This window comes from Chionomys nivalis, chromosome 4 (genome assembly GCF_950005125.1).
Source record: "Chionomys nivalis chromosome 4, mChiNiv1.1, whole genome shotgun sequence".
NCBI lineage: Eukaryota > Metazoa > Chordata > Mammalia > Rodentia > Cricetidae > Chionomys > Chionomys nivalis.
This window is the reverse complement of record NC_080089.1, coordinates 2,761,155-2,776,180: the sequence shown is the minus strand read 5'-3', so window position 1 is coordinate 2,776,180 and position 15,026 is coordinate 2,761,155.

Sequence of the window (15,026 nt, the reverse complement as noted above, 5' to 3'; positions counted from 1 at the left end):
ATGCTGAGACTTGTAGTGATATTTCAAGACTTTCTTGTCTCACTAGTCTTAATAAACTATCTTACCCCATTCTAAATCATTTTCTATTACTACCACTGTTTAAAAAGAAAGGTTTTTTTGTATGTAACAAAAATTATGATATATTCAGATAAAAGGTAGTGTTTTCCCTACAGAAGTGGATGTGCTGTTATCTCAAAAATGGCTTATTAAGCCAGGCTTAGTGATTCTGGCCTGTAATCTCATCTAATTAGGAAGCTAAGGCAGAAGAATCACAGGTATCTGTCCTTACAGGTGCTTCTACAAAGAGAGGTTTAGGCCAGCCTGTGCAACTTAGATCCTGTCACAAGATAAAAAGGAAAAGAGAACTTAAGAATAGCTCAGTGATAGTTTGCTCGTCTAGCATACATATGACTGTTAATTCAGCGCCCCCAACCCCAATGAAGTTACTGCTGGCTGGTGATGGAAGAGAGTATAGGGAGCTTGTCTAAGCAAGTATTAGGTCCTGACATAATGGTTGTAGGAACAATTGAAAATGTTCCTTTAAAATATTATTTTTACTTATCTTTGCTTGTGAAAATCTGTGTGAGGCCAGAAGAGAGCACTGGGTCCACTAGAACCAATGTCACAGGCATTTGTGAGATATACGAACTTGAGTCCTCAAGAAAATCACCAAGCACTCTTAACAATTTGAGCCCTCTCTCCAATTCTGAATATATTATTATTCTCTTCACCTCCATATATAATATATTGACTGATGGCCTCTGTCCATTATTTGTTATTTTTTCTGATCCCAAATTGCTTCATAATATTTTATAAGTGGCTTGATAGTTTCTCTCATTCTTCACTGTGCCTCTTTGCTCACTTGGCACACAGTCTGTCTGCATAGCAGCAATTTGACCATGGCCCCATCTCTTTTAGAGACTAAATAAAAAGGTTGCATGAGCTCCAAAATCAATTTTGGTTAGGGCCTGGCTTGGATTTCCTGTGCCCTGAACAATGCTCAGAAATAGTATTTTGTTAGAGAATACCACCTTCACCTGGTGGGAGCTCCATTCTATAGCATTAGGTGAAGACTCTATCTCAAAACAATGTTATCAAAGCACTTGCGAGATGACTTGATTAAGAGAACTTCCTACCCTTCCGAGAACCAGAGTCCCCGCACCCACACCAGGTAGCTCTTAATTACCTATAACTCCAGCTACAGTGAGTCCAGTGCCCTCTTCTGACCTTGTAGAACACTGTATATATAATAAACAAATCTTTAAAAAAGAATGAATTTTACAAACTATTAAACCACTAATCTAGTGTGCTGTTTGTTTACTATTTAGATTTATCGTGCCAAGAAAGAAAGCACACCTTGTGGAGAAGAAACAGAAGATGGAATTAAGCATGATAAGGTACTATAAATTACTATAAACAATATATAAAGAGGATTCTTTTATATTCTTCACTAAAAGGTGTTCTTTTCTAAGTTCCAGGAGAGTCAAGGCTTCACAGAGAAACCCTGTTTCAGGGGAAAAAAAGAAAGAGGGGGGAGGCTAGAGGAAGTTAACAAGTCATTATATTTTCATGTAAATTATTTTTCTCTCAGTGTTATGTAGTGATGGGGGAATATCACTTTGACACCTATGGCACAAAAGATCAGTGGGGAAAACCAACATTCCTCAAGATGCACTAGGGATGTAAGAGTAGAGAACAGTTCAGCTGTTGTAACTATCCTCCATCTGTCCAGGGAGTACATGGACATAAAAATATCAAGTGTAGCAGGTGGAAAGGTCGAGACTTGAGATCCCTAGAGCGTGTCAGCCAGCCAAACTGATCAAACCAGGGAGAGATCTTATCTAAGACATTAGATGAAAGCAGCTGAGTAAGGCTCACAATGTAACCTCTGACTTCTGTATGCACACATGCATATACTCATGACCACATAAACACGCATAACACACACAAGGGAAAATTCATTGTGATCTAATATGGAAAACATTTAGTGAGTTATTTAATATTTCTCTATATAATTAAATATGTAAATTAATCTACTCAGATATTTTTTACATACCTACTGTGTGCCAGGCACCAAAAATGCAGTAATAAAGAACAGAAAATTTTGACTTTATTCTATTAGAAAGAAAGTAATGATAATTAAATGAGGAACCATTAGGCAAATAACAACAGGTGCTATGAAAGAAAGCTGAAGCAGGTTGAGGGCCATAAGCTATTCCATGGAGTAAAATAACACTTGCTATTTTAGAAGGTAGTATCTACTGCATTGGGGGAAGGCAAAGGATAAGGTACTGAAAACCTGAAGGATGCTGTAGGTTGATTCTGATGAAGTGTTTGGGCTCTTTTCCAGAGGATTTATATAATGACTCCAAGCTGGAGTCATTAGAGGCAGAAAACAAAGCACTCCATGAAGAGATTGCAAGATTGGAGAAAGAAAGAGAAAAAGAACAAGTTAGTAACCATGTTTTTGAACTTACTTGACAACTCTTTAGACTTTTGAGCCTGTTTGAGAAGACCTTCTTATGAAAGGTGTTTTTAAATGGGTTAACAAATAAGCTTCTTAGAGGTAAAATAGTATAGACTTTCAGTGAAGCCATGTGTGGTATCTGCGGTACTTTGTTTTCCCTTGTGGTCTATCAGTCGTGGACTAATGGTGCTCAGAATATGATGAAAGACTCCTGCCTGTTTATATAAGGCCCAAACTACCCTTTGGACAGGGTCCCTGGGGTATTTACTTGCAAGGAGCATTGTTTTCAAGAGGTTCTGAGTTTAGGTAGTGAAAACACGGTGGTATAGTGTATACATATAGAGTATACTGTAATATGCATGATTTTATAAAAGCAAGATGATAATGTGGGTGTTTATTTAAATATGTAAGGGTATTTTGCCTACATGTATATCTGTGTACCACATTCACACTGTGCCAGTGGAGAAGAGAAGAAGATGTCAAATCTGAACTCAAGATACAGAGAGTTGTTAAATTGAATTCAGGTCCTGTGAAAGCGGGCATTGCTTGTAACCCTGATAACACAATCTAACTTTATCTTGGTTTTATTAGTGGAGCACATAGATTGTTCTGAAAAGTAATCAGATATTAAGTATTTGAGTTTCTACTTTATACTTGGTTTTTCCCTATCTGGAACTGAAGTCTTTCATTAAATTATTACGTTACAGTAGTAATACCAAAGTTTTTTTTTTTTTTTTTAGTTCTTTTGACTGATTCTAAGGTAAGTGTAAATAATATTGCTTTCTTAAAAATACAGAATGCTTCTTGGTAAAAATAACTAATTTAGTACTTTTTTTCTTCAAGAATTGTCTACTATCATTAAAGAAATTGAACACTTCCTTGTAGTCAGATGTTGAAAAGTGTAAAGCATACATGAGCAGTTTGGAGTCACATTTCTCCATCCTAGATAAGAAACTGAGTGGCCTCGATGAGGAAATTAGTAGATTAGGTAAGCAAAGCTAAGGGATCATTTAGATTGTCCTATGGGCCTCTGTAAATAGCTATGTGATCTTTTCCTTCTTTGATAACTTTCTGTAGTAGTTATGAAGTTTTCAGTATTAGTTCTTTCAACCAGGCATAGGAGCACACACCTTTAATCCTAGCATGTGGGAAGCAGAGGCAGGTTGATCTCTGTGAGGCTGAAGCCAGCCTGGTCTACAAAATGAGTTCCAGAGTTGTATCGTGAGACCCTGTCTCAAAAAAAACCAAACTAATAATTGTCTGCATTTTCATCCTGCCTGGTTTCTGTCCTCCCACCAGGTCCCACAGACATTTATCCCCAAAGAAATCACACAGAGGTCTATAGTAATGACAAACTGATTGGCCCATCAACTCAGGCTTCTTATTAACTCTTATAACTTATATTAACACATTATTTTTATCTATGTTGGCCACATGGCTCAGTTCAGCTGAGCAGTCACATCTTCCTTCTTCTGTGGTTGGGACAGGACTGGGGAGGAATGAATTCTTCTTTTCTGTTTTACCCACCTCTACTTCCTGACTGGATACTGGCCAATCAACGTTTATTTAAAACATGATTGAAGAACTCTACAGCCTTACTAAGGAATCTTCATCTGCCTCCCCACAGACTATTTTCCATCCATTCAAATACATTTTCTTTTGTCTTGCCATTTCCCTAAGTCACTTATGTTCTTTGCTGAAGATGTTGTATCAGTTGAAATTCTAAGCAACCCTCTGAGAATTCTTTATCTTCTAAGTTGCTCCAGTGTGCCCCCTGCCGTGTGTGTGTATGTGTGCATGTGTGAGTGTGCATGTGCGTGTGCGCAAATGTGTGTGTGTTCATATATTTGTATCTACTTGTAATTTCTTTTTTTTATTGAAAAAATTTTCTGCCTCCTCCCCGCCTCCCATTTCCCTCCCCCTCCTCCCAGCCCTCCCCCCTCCCCCCACTCCTCTTCTCCTCCCTCTCCAGTCCCAAGAGCAGTCAGGGTTCCCTGCCCTGTGGAAAGTCCAAGGTCCTCCCCCCTCCATCCAGGTCTAGGAAGGTGAACATCCAAACTGTCTATGCTCCCACAAAGCCAGAACATGAAGTAGGATCAAAACCCGTGCAAGAGTTGTCTCCAGAGGTTATGTTTGTCTTTGTAAATATATACCTTGATTTAAGCACATAGGGGGCAGGTAGCTTTTCTTTATGTGCTAATTTTAAATTATCTGTGATTCAATAGTCTCTTATAATTAGAGGAAGACATAGTCAATGCTTCCATAAAAACAAGTACTAAATTGTTAGGATGAAAAGGGAAGATGGCCTTGTGGGATGATGAAATTCCGTAGCTTGCTTCTGCAGGCAGATGCAATGGAGTCCTATTCGTCTATGAAAACTCCTACAAAACCCCCCAAAGACCATGAATCTTCCCACCTCTAACCCCTTACCTGTTTTGTGTATCCAGAGATGATTATGAATATAATAAACAAATGACAACATGAAAAAAATAAAACATGATTGACTGAATATATACAATTGTCCTGCAACAAATAATAATTATTTTTTCTCTCATACCTCCAAATGTAATATAAGAGTCAATAATATGTGCTTGCCAAAGGACTCAGGAAGAATCTGTTTTTTTTCCAGCTTTTATGGGTGATAGCTTATGTGGGTTTATGTCCACATCACTCTAATCTCTACCTTCATCTTCTTACTGTCTTTTTTCTGCATCCTCTTTTTTCTTCCTTTTTAAGGCTATATTTGTATCCCATGCTGGTTTTGAATTGAAGATCCTCTGGCCCCAGCATCCAGGGCTCATAATAATACATAACCTAAGCTCACCTCAAACTCAAAATATTGCCTCCAAAAATCAGAATTATAAATTGCCACCACATCCTTCTCTTTTCTCCCCTCTCTCTGTCTTTTCTTTTTTCTTTTTTTTCCTTTTGGTTTGTTGGTTTGTGTTTTTTCTTCCAAGATAGGGTTTCCCTTTGTAGTGTTGGCTACCCTGGAACTCTCTTTGTAGACTAGGCTGGCCTTGAACTCACAGAGATCTGCCTCCCGAGTGCTGGGATTAAAGGTGTGTGCCATCACTGCCCACCTATTTTTTTAAGTTTTATATGTATGTTAAGTTTATGTGTACCACTTGTGTACCTGATATCCTCAGGTCAGAAGAGGGTGTCAGATCTGCTGGAACTGGAGTTACAGATGGTTGTAAGCTACCCATGTAGGCTCTGGGAACTAAACCTGGGCCCTATGGAAGAGCACTATGTTCTTCAAATGTTGTGCATCTCTCTGGTCCCTAAGTCATCATCTTCCTATCTGCATGAATTCTCCGTTTATCTCTATCTTACAGTGGTACCTATGGTGATGTTTAAGGCACACCTGCATAATCGAGGGTTCTCTCATGTCAGCATTCCCAATCACTTGCGTGAGGACCATTTTCCAGATTAGGCAATTTTTACAAATTCAAGAGATGTGGAGACCTTCCCAGCCCACTGTACTTCCAGCGTTCTCAGTACATGACATTTTTAGTTTTGAACAGTCTAACTGAGCAAACCCGTTTGACAGTACACTTATCTCAGGGTCTCAAGTACTAGGATTATAAGTGAGAGCATTGTTCTTTTTCTCTGTAAAAGCTTTACTTTGAAACATAATCAAGCTGAAGTTAGAGCAGTGTTCCTTTTCTCTGTATGATTTAGTGAGAAACACACATGTGTTTCTCTGGAAAGAGAAGCATTTGTTTGGGACATGTCAAAGGATTGTTAGAGGTGAGAGAAGTTTTGGTTTTCTCTGTAAAAGCTTTATTTTGATAGATAATCACGTTCTTTTGTAAGTGTACTAATTTCATGAGAAGCTTTATTGAGAAATGCACATATGTTTCTCTGAAAAGAGAAGTAGTTGTTTGGAACAGTTCAAAAGATTGTTAGAAGCACGAGCAGTGTTCCTTTTCTCTTTACAAGCTTGAATTTGAAGGATAATCAGGTACTTTTGAAAGTGTATTAATTTCATGACAATCTCTAGTGAGGAACGCACACGTGTTTCTCTGAAAATAGAATCAGTTGTTTGGGACATGTAAAAGTATTGTTAGAATCGAGTCTAGAGTTTCTTTTCTCTGTACAAGCTTTACTTTGAAAGATAACCATGTTCTTTTCAAAGTGTATTAATTTCATGAAAAGCTCTAGTGAATAATGCACATGTGTTTTTCTGACAAGAAAAGCAGTTGTTTCGGCCACGTGAAAGCATTGTTAGAAATGATAGAAGTGGGCTTTACTCTGTACAAGCTTTCCTTTGAAACATCATCACATTGTTTTGAAATTGCATATATTTCAGGAAAAGCTTTAGTGAGGAACGCACATGTATTTCTCTGAAAAGAGAAGCCGTTGTTTGGGACATGGCAAAGCATTGTTAGAGGTGAGAGCAGTGGGCTTTTCTCTGTACAAGCTTTATTTTGAAAGATAATCACGTTCATTTGAAAGTGTATTAATTTCATGAAAAGCTTTAGTGAGAAAAACACAAGAGTTTTTCTGAGAAGAGAAGCAGTTGTTTGGGACATGTCTAAGGAGAGTTCAAAGTGAGAGCCGAGATCCTTTTCTCTGTACAAGCTTTACTTTGAAAGATAATGACGATCTGTTTAAAGTACATTAATTTAATGAAATGCTTTAGTGAGAAACTCACATGTGTTTCTCTGGAAAGAGAAGCAATTGTTTGAGTCATGTTAAAGCATTGTTAAAAGTGAGAACAGTGGGCTATTCTCTATACAGCTTTACTTTGAAAGATAATCTCATTCTTTTGAAAGTGTATTAATTTCATGAGAAGCTTTAGTGAGAAATGCACATGTGTTTCTTTGAAAAGAGAAGCAATTGTTTGGGACATGTCAAAGGACTGTTAGAATTGAGAGCATTGTTTCTTTTCTCTGTAGAAGCTTTACTTTGAAAGATAATCATGCTCTTTGAAAGTGTACTAATTTTATGAGAAGCTTTAGTGAGAAATGCATATGTGTTTCTCTGAAAAGAGAAGCAGTTGTTTGGGACATGTCAAAACATTGTTTGAAGTGAGAACAGTGTGCTTTTTTCTGTACAAGCTTTACTTTGAAAGATAATACATTCTTTTGAAAGTGTATTAATTTCATGAAAATCGTTAGTGAGAAACGCACATGTGTTTTTCAGAAAAGAGAAGCATTTCATTGGGTCATGTCAAAGGATTGTTAGAAGAGAGAGAAGAGAGAGCCATTAGCATTTCTGTGTACAAGCTTGAATTTGAAGGATAATCAGTTTCTTGGAAATTATATGAATTTAAAGAGAATCTTTAGTGAGAAATGCCCATGTGTTTCTTTGAAAACGGCAGCAGTTGTATTGTGAAATGTCAAAGCATTTTGAGAAGTGAGAGTTTTACCTTTTCTGTGTACATGTTTGAATTTGAAGGATAATCAGGTACTTTTGAAAGTGTATTAATTTCATGAAAATCTCTAGTGAGAAACACACAAGTGTTTCTCTGAAAAGAGAATCAGTTGTTTGCAACATTTAAAATATTGATAGAATTGAGTGTAGAGTTGCTTTTCTCTGTACAAGCTATGATTTGAAAGATACACACGCCCTTTTGAAAGTGTATTAATTTCATGAAAAGCTCTAGTAAGAAACACACATGTATTTCTCTGAAATAGAAGCACTTGTTTTGGAAATATCAAAGGATTGTTAGAAGTAAGAGCCATTCGTTTTTTTTGTGTACAAGCTTGAATTTGAAAGATAATCACTTTCTTTGAAAGTGTATGAATTTCATGAGAAGTTTTAATGAGGAATGCACATGTTTGTCTCTGAAAAGAGAAGTAGTTGTTTCGGGAAATTTCAAATCATTGTGAGAAGTGAGAGCCAATACCTTTTCTGCGTACAAGCTTGAATTTAAGGATAATCACGTTTTTTGGATATGTATTAATTTCCTGAAAATCTCTTCTGAGAAACGCACATGTGTTTCTTTGAAAAAAGATGCAGTTGTTTAGGCTATGTCAAAGGATTGTTAGATGTGAGATCAGTGTTCTTTTTCTCTGTACAAGCTTAACTTTGAAAGATAATCAGTTTCTTAGATAGTGCATGAATTTCATGAACAGCTTAAGTTAGAAACGCATATGTGATTCTCTGAAAAGAGAAGCAATTGTTTGAGAAATGGCAAAACATTGTTAGAAGTGAGAACAGTGGGCTTTTCTCTGTACAAGCTTTACTTTGAAAGATATCATGTTGTTTTGAAAGTGTATAAATTTCATGAAATGCTTTATTGAGGATCACAAGTGTTTTTCTGAAAAGAGCAGCCGTTTTTTGGGGCATGTCAAAGGATAGTTAGAAGTAAAAGCAGAGATCCTTTTCTCTGAACAAGCTTTACGTTGAAAGATAATCTTGTTCTTTTAAAAAGTGTACTAATTCTATGAGTAGCTTTAGTGAGAAACGTGCATGTGGTTCTCTGAAAGGAGAATCAATTTTTGGGACATGTCAAAGGGTTGTTAGAAGTGAGAGCCTTATTCTTTTTCTCTGTGCAAGATTTACTTTGAAAGATAATCACGTTCTTTGAAAGTATTTTAATTTAATGAGACGCTCTAGTCAGAAACGCACATGTGTTTTTCTGAAAAATGAAGCAGTTGTATGGGACATGTCAAAGGATTGTTAGAATTGAGTGTAGAGTTCCTTTTCTCAGTTCAAACTTTACTTGGAAAGATAATGACTTTCATTTAAAAGTGTATTAATTTCACGAAATGCTTTAGTGAGAAACGTACATGTGTTTCTCTGAAATAAAAGCAGTTGTTTGTGATATGTCAAAACATTGTTAGATGCAAGAACGTTGTTAGTTTTCTCTGTAGAAGCTTTAATTTGAAAGATAATCTCATCCTTTTGAAAGTGCACTAATTTCATGAGAAGCTTTAATGAGAAATGCACATATGTTTCTCTGAAAAGAGAAGCAGTTGTTTGTGCCATGTCAAAGGATTGTTAGAAGTGAGAGCAGTGTTCCTTTTCTCTATACAAGCTTGAATTTGAAGGATAATCATGTTCTTTTGAAAGTGTATCAATTTCATAAACATCTCTAGTCAGAAACGCACACGTGTTTCTCTGAAATGAGAATTAGTTGTTTGGGACATGTAAAAGTATAGATATAACTGAGTGTAGAGTTGCTTTTCTCTGTACAAGCTTTACTTTGAAAGATAATCACGTTCTTTTGAAAGTGTATTAATTTCATAAAAAGCTCTAGTGAGAAAGGCACATGTGTTTCTCTGACAAAAAAAGCAGGTGTTTCGGCCATGTGAAAGCATTGTTAGAAATGACAGCATTGGGCTTTTCTCTGTACAAGCTATCCTTTGAAACATCATCACATTCTTTTGACATTGTATATATTTCATGAAAACCGTTAGTGAGGAACGCACATGTATTTCTCGGAAAAACGAAGCAGTTGTTTGGGACATGGCAAAGCATTGTTAGAAGCGAGAGCAGTGGGCTTTTCTCTGTACAAGCTTTACATTGAAAGATAATCACATTCTTTTGAAAGTGTATTAATTTCATGAAAAGCTTTAGTGAGAAACACACAGGTGTTTTTCTGAGAAGAGAAGCAGTTGTTTAGGACATGTCAAAGGATAGTTTGAAGTGAGAGCCGAAATCCTTTTCTCTGTATAAGCTTTACTTTGAAAGATAATGACGTTCTTTTTATAGTGTATTAATTTCATGAAATGCCTTAGTGAGAAACGCACTTGTGTTTCTCTGAAAAGATAAGCAGTACTTTGGGCATTGGGAAACCATTGTTACAGGTGAGAGCATTGTTACTTTTCTCTGTAGAAGTTTTTCTTTGAAAGAAATCACATTTATTTGAAAGTGTACTAATTTCATGAGAAGCTTTAGTGAGAAACGCACATGTGTTTCGCTGAAAATAGAAGCAGTTGTTTGGGATATGTCAAAGGATTGATAAGTGAGAGCATTGCTACTTTTCTCTGTAGAAGCTTTCCTTTGAAAGATAATGATGTTCTTTTTAAAGTGTATTAATTTCACGAAATGCTTTAGTGAGAAACGCGCATGTGTTACTCTGAAAAGAGAAGTAGTTGTTTGGGCAAAGGGAAAGCATTGTTAGAGGTGAGAGCATTGTTACTTTTCTCTGTAGAAGCTTTCCTTTGAAAGATAATCACATTCTTTTGAAAGTGTACTAATTTCATGAGAATATTTAGTGAGAAACTCACATGCGTTTCTCTGAAAAGAGAAGCAGTTGTTTGGGATATGTCAAAGGATTGTTAGAAGTGAGAGCACTGTTCCTTTTCTCTGTACAAGCTTAAATTTGAAGTATAATCACGTTCTTTTTAAAGTGTATTAATTTCATGAAATTCTTTATTGAGAAATGAACATGTGTTTCTCTGAAAAGGGAAGCCGTTGTTTGGGACATGACAAAGGATTGATATAAGAGAGAGCATTGTTACTTTTCTCTGTAGAAGGTTTCCTTTGAAAGATAATGACATTCTTTGAAAGTGTACTAATTTCATGAGATGCTATATTGAGTAACACACATGAGTTTCTCTGAAAAGAGAAGCAGTTGTTTGGGACATGTCAAAGGGTTGATAGAAGTGAGACCATTGTTACTTTTCTCTGAAGAAGCATTAATTTGAAAGATAATTACATTCTTTAGAAATTATTCTAGTTTCATGAGAAATTTTTGTGAGAAACACACATGTCTTTCTCTGATAAAAGAAGCAGTTGTTTGGTACATGTCAAAGGATTGTTAGACGTGAGAGAAAGTATGCTCTTCTCTGTACAAGCTTTACAAGAAAAATAATCAGTTGCTTTGAAAGTCTATGAATTTCATAACAAGCTTTAGTGAAAAAAACACATGTGTTATTCTGAAAAGAGAAGCAGTTGTTTTGGCCATTTAAAAGCATTGTGAGAAGTGAGAGCTATTAGCTTTTCATTGTACAACTTTTACTTTGAAAGATAATCGTGTTGTTTTGAAATTGTATTAATTTCATGGAAAGCTTTCATGAGAAGCACACATGTGTTTCTCTGAAAAGAGAAGCAGTTTCTTGGGCATTGTGAAAACATTGTTAGATGTGAGAGCAGTGGGCTTTTCTCTGTACTAGCTTTACTTTGAAAGTTAATCTCGTTCTGTTGAAAGTGTACTAATTTCATGAGCAGCTTGAGGGAGAAATGCACAGGTGTTTCTCTGAAAAGAGAAGGAGTTGTTTGGGACATATCAAAGGATTTTTAGAATTGACATCCTTGTTACTTTTCTCTGTAGAAGCTTTCTTTGAAAGATAATGACGTTCTTTTTAAAGTGTATTAATTTCACAAAATGCTTTAGTGAGAAACACACCTGTGTTTCTCTGAAAAGAGAAGCAGTTGTTTGGGCAATGGGAAAGCATTGTTAGAGGTGAGAGCACTATTCCTTTTCTCTGTACAAGCTTAAATTTGAAGTATAATCACGTTCTTTTGCAAGTTTATTAATTTCATGAAAATCTCTAGTGAGAAGCACACATGAGTTTCACTGAAAAGAGAATCAGTTGTTTGGGACATGTAAAAGTAATGTTAGAATTGAGTGTAGTTGTGCTTTTCTCTGTACAAGCTTTACCTAAAAGATAATCTTGTTCTTTTTAAAGTGTACTAATTTCATGAGAAGCTATTGTGAGTAACACACATGTGTTTCTCTGAAAAGAGAAGCAGTTGTTTGGGACAAGACAAAGCATTGTTATAAGAGAGAGCATTGTTACTTTTCTCTTTAGAAGCTTTCCTTCGAAAAATAATCACGTTCTTTTGAAAGTGTACTAATTTCATGAGAAGCTATTGTGAATAACACACATGTGTTTCTCTGAAAAGAGATGCAGTTGTTTGGGACATGTCAAAGGATTGATAGAAGTGAGAGCATTGTTACTTTTCTCTGTAGTAACTTTAATTTGAAAGATAATCATATTCTTTAGAAAGTATACTAGTTTCATGAGATGTTTTAGTGAGAAATGTACATGTCTTTCTCTGACGAAAGAAGCAGTTGTTTGGCACAAGTCAAAGGATTGTTAGAAGTGAGAGAAGGTATGCTTTTCTCTGTACAAGCTTTACATGAAAGATAATTAGTTGCTTTGAAATCTATGAATTTCATAAGAAGCTTTAGTGAGAAAAGCACATGTGTTATTCTGAAGAGAAGCAGTTGTTTCTGCCATGTCAAAGCATTTTTAGAAGTGAGAACCATTAGCTTTTATTTGTAAACGTTTTACTTTGAAAGATAATCATGTTGTTTTGAAATTGTATTACTTTCATGGAAAGCTTTCCTGAGAAATACACATGTGTTTCTCTGAAAAGAGAAGCAGTTTTTTGGGCAATGTGAAAACATTGTTAGAAGTGAGAGCATTGTTACTTTTCTCTGTAGAAATTTTCCTTTGAAAGATGATCACGTTCATTGAAAGTGTACCAATTTCATGAAAATCTCTAGTGAGAAACTCACACGTGTTTCTCGGAAAGGAGAAGTAGTTGTTTGGGAAATGTAAAAGTATTGTTATAATTGAGTGTAGAGTTGCTTTTCTCTGTACAAGCTTTAATTTGAAAGATAATCTCGTTCTTTTGAAATTGTGTAATTTAATGAAAAGCTTTCGTGAGAAGCGCTCATGTGTTTCTCTGAGAAGAGAAGCAGTTTGGGACATGGTGAGAAAAGCATATGTGTTTCTCTCAAAAAAAAACGCAGTTGTTTGTGACATGTCAAAGCATTGTTAAAAGGGAGACCATTGTTCCTTTTCTCTGTAGAAGCTTTACTTTGAAAGATAATCATGTTCTTTTGAAAGTGTATTAATTTCATGAAAGCTTTAGTAAGAAACACATATGTGTTTCTTTGTAAAGAGAAGAATCATTTGGGACATGTCAATGGATTATTAGAAATGAGAGCAGTGTTCCCTTTCTCTGTACAAGCTTGAATATGAACAATAATCACATTCTTTTGAAAGTGTATTAATTTAATGAAATGCTTTAGTGAGAAAAGCACATGTATTTCTATGAAAAGAGAAGAATTTGTTTGGGACATGACAAAGGATTGTTAGAAGTGAGAGCAGTTTTCCTTTTCTCTGTACTAATTTCATGAGAAGCAGTTGTTACGGCCATGTCCATGCATTGTTAGAAGTGAGAGCCTTTAGCTTTTCTTTGTACAAGTTTTACTTTGAAAGCTAATCACAGTGTTTTAAAATTGTATTAATTTCGTGGAAAGTTTTCATGAGAAATGCAGATTTGTTTCTCTGAAAAGAGAAGCAATTGTTTGGGATGTGTCAAAGGATTGATAGAAGTGAGAACGTTGTTACCTTACTTTTCTCTGTAGAAGATTTCCTTTGAGACATAATCACGATCTTTTGAAAGAGTACTATTTTATGAGAAGCTTTAGTGAGAAACGCACATGTGTTTCTCTGAAAAGAGAAGCAGTTGTTTGGGATATGTCAAAGGATTGCTTAAGTGAGAGCAGTGTTTCCTTTCTCTGTACAAGCTTGATTTTGAAGGAGTACGTTCTTTTGAAAGTGTATTAATTGCATGAAAATCTCTAGTGAGAAACGCACACGTGTTTCTCTGAAAGAGAATCAGTTGTTAGAGATATCTATAAGTATTGTTAGAATTGAGTGTAGAGTTGCTTTTTTCTTTACTAGCTTTACTTTGAAAGATAATGGCGTTCTTTCTAAAGTGTATTAATTTCACAATATGCTTTATTGAGAAACCCACATGTGTTTCTCTGAAAAAGAAGCAGTTGTTTAAGACATGTCAAAGGTTGGTTAGATGTGTGAGCATTGTTACTTTTCTCTGTAGAAGCTTTACTTTTAAAGGTAATCACGTTGTTTTGAAAATATACTAATTTCATGAGAAGCTTTAGTCAGAAATGTAGATGCGTTTTTCTGAAAAGAGAACCGGTTGTTCAGCACATGTCAAAGGATTGTTAGAAGTGAGAGAATTTATACTTTTCTTTGTACAAGCTTTACTTTGAAAGATAATCAGTTTCTTTGAAAGTGTTTCTGTGAACAGAGAAGCAATTGTTTGGGACATGTCAAAGGAATGATAGAAGTGAGAGTGTTGTTACTTTTCTTTTTAGAAGCTTTTCTTAGAATGATAATGACGTTTTTTATAAAGCGTATTAATTTCACAAAATGCTTTAGTGAGAAACCCACATGCATTTCTCTGAAAAAAGAACCAGTTGTTTGGGACATGTCAAAGGTTTGTTAGAAATGAGAGCATTGTTACTTTTCTCTGTAGAAGTTTTCTTTGAAAGATAATCACATTCTTTGAAAGTGTGCTAATTTCATGAGAATCTTTAGTGAGAAACGCACATGCATTTCTCTGAAAAGAGAAGCAGTTGTTTGGGATATGTCAAAGGATTGTTAGAAGTGAGAGCACTGTTCCTTTTCTCTGTATAAGCTTAAATTTGAAGTATAATCACGTTTTTTGAAAGTGTATTAGAAGTGAGAACTGTGTTCCATTTCTCTATACAAACTTTATTTGAAAGATAATCACGTTCTTTTGAAAGTGTATAATCTCATGAAATGCTTTAAGTCAGAAATGCACATGTTGTTCTTTGAAAAGAGAAGAAGTAGTTTTCGACATGACAAAGTTG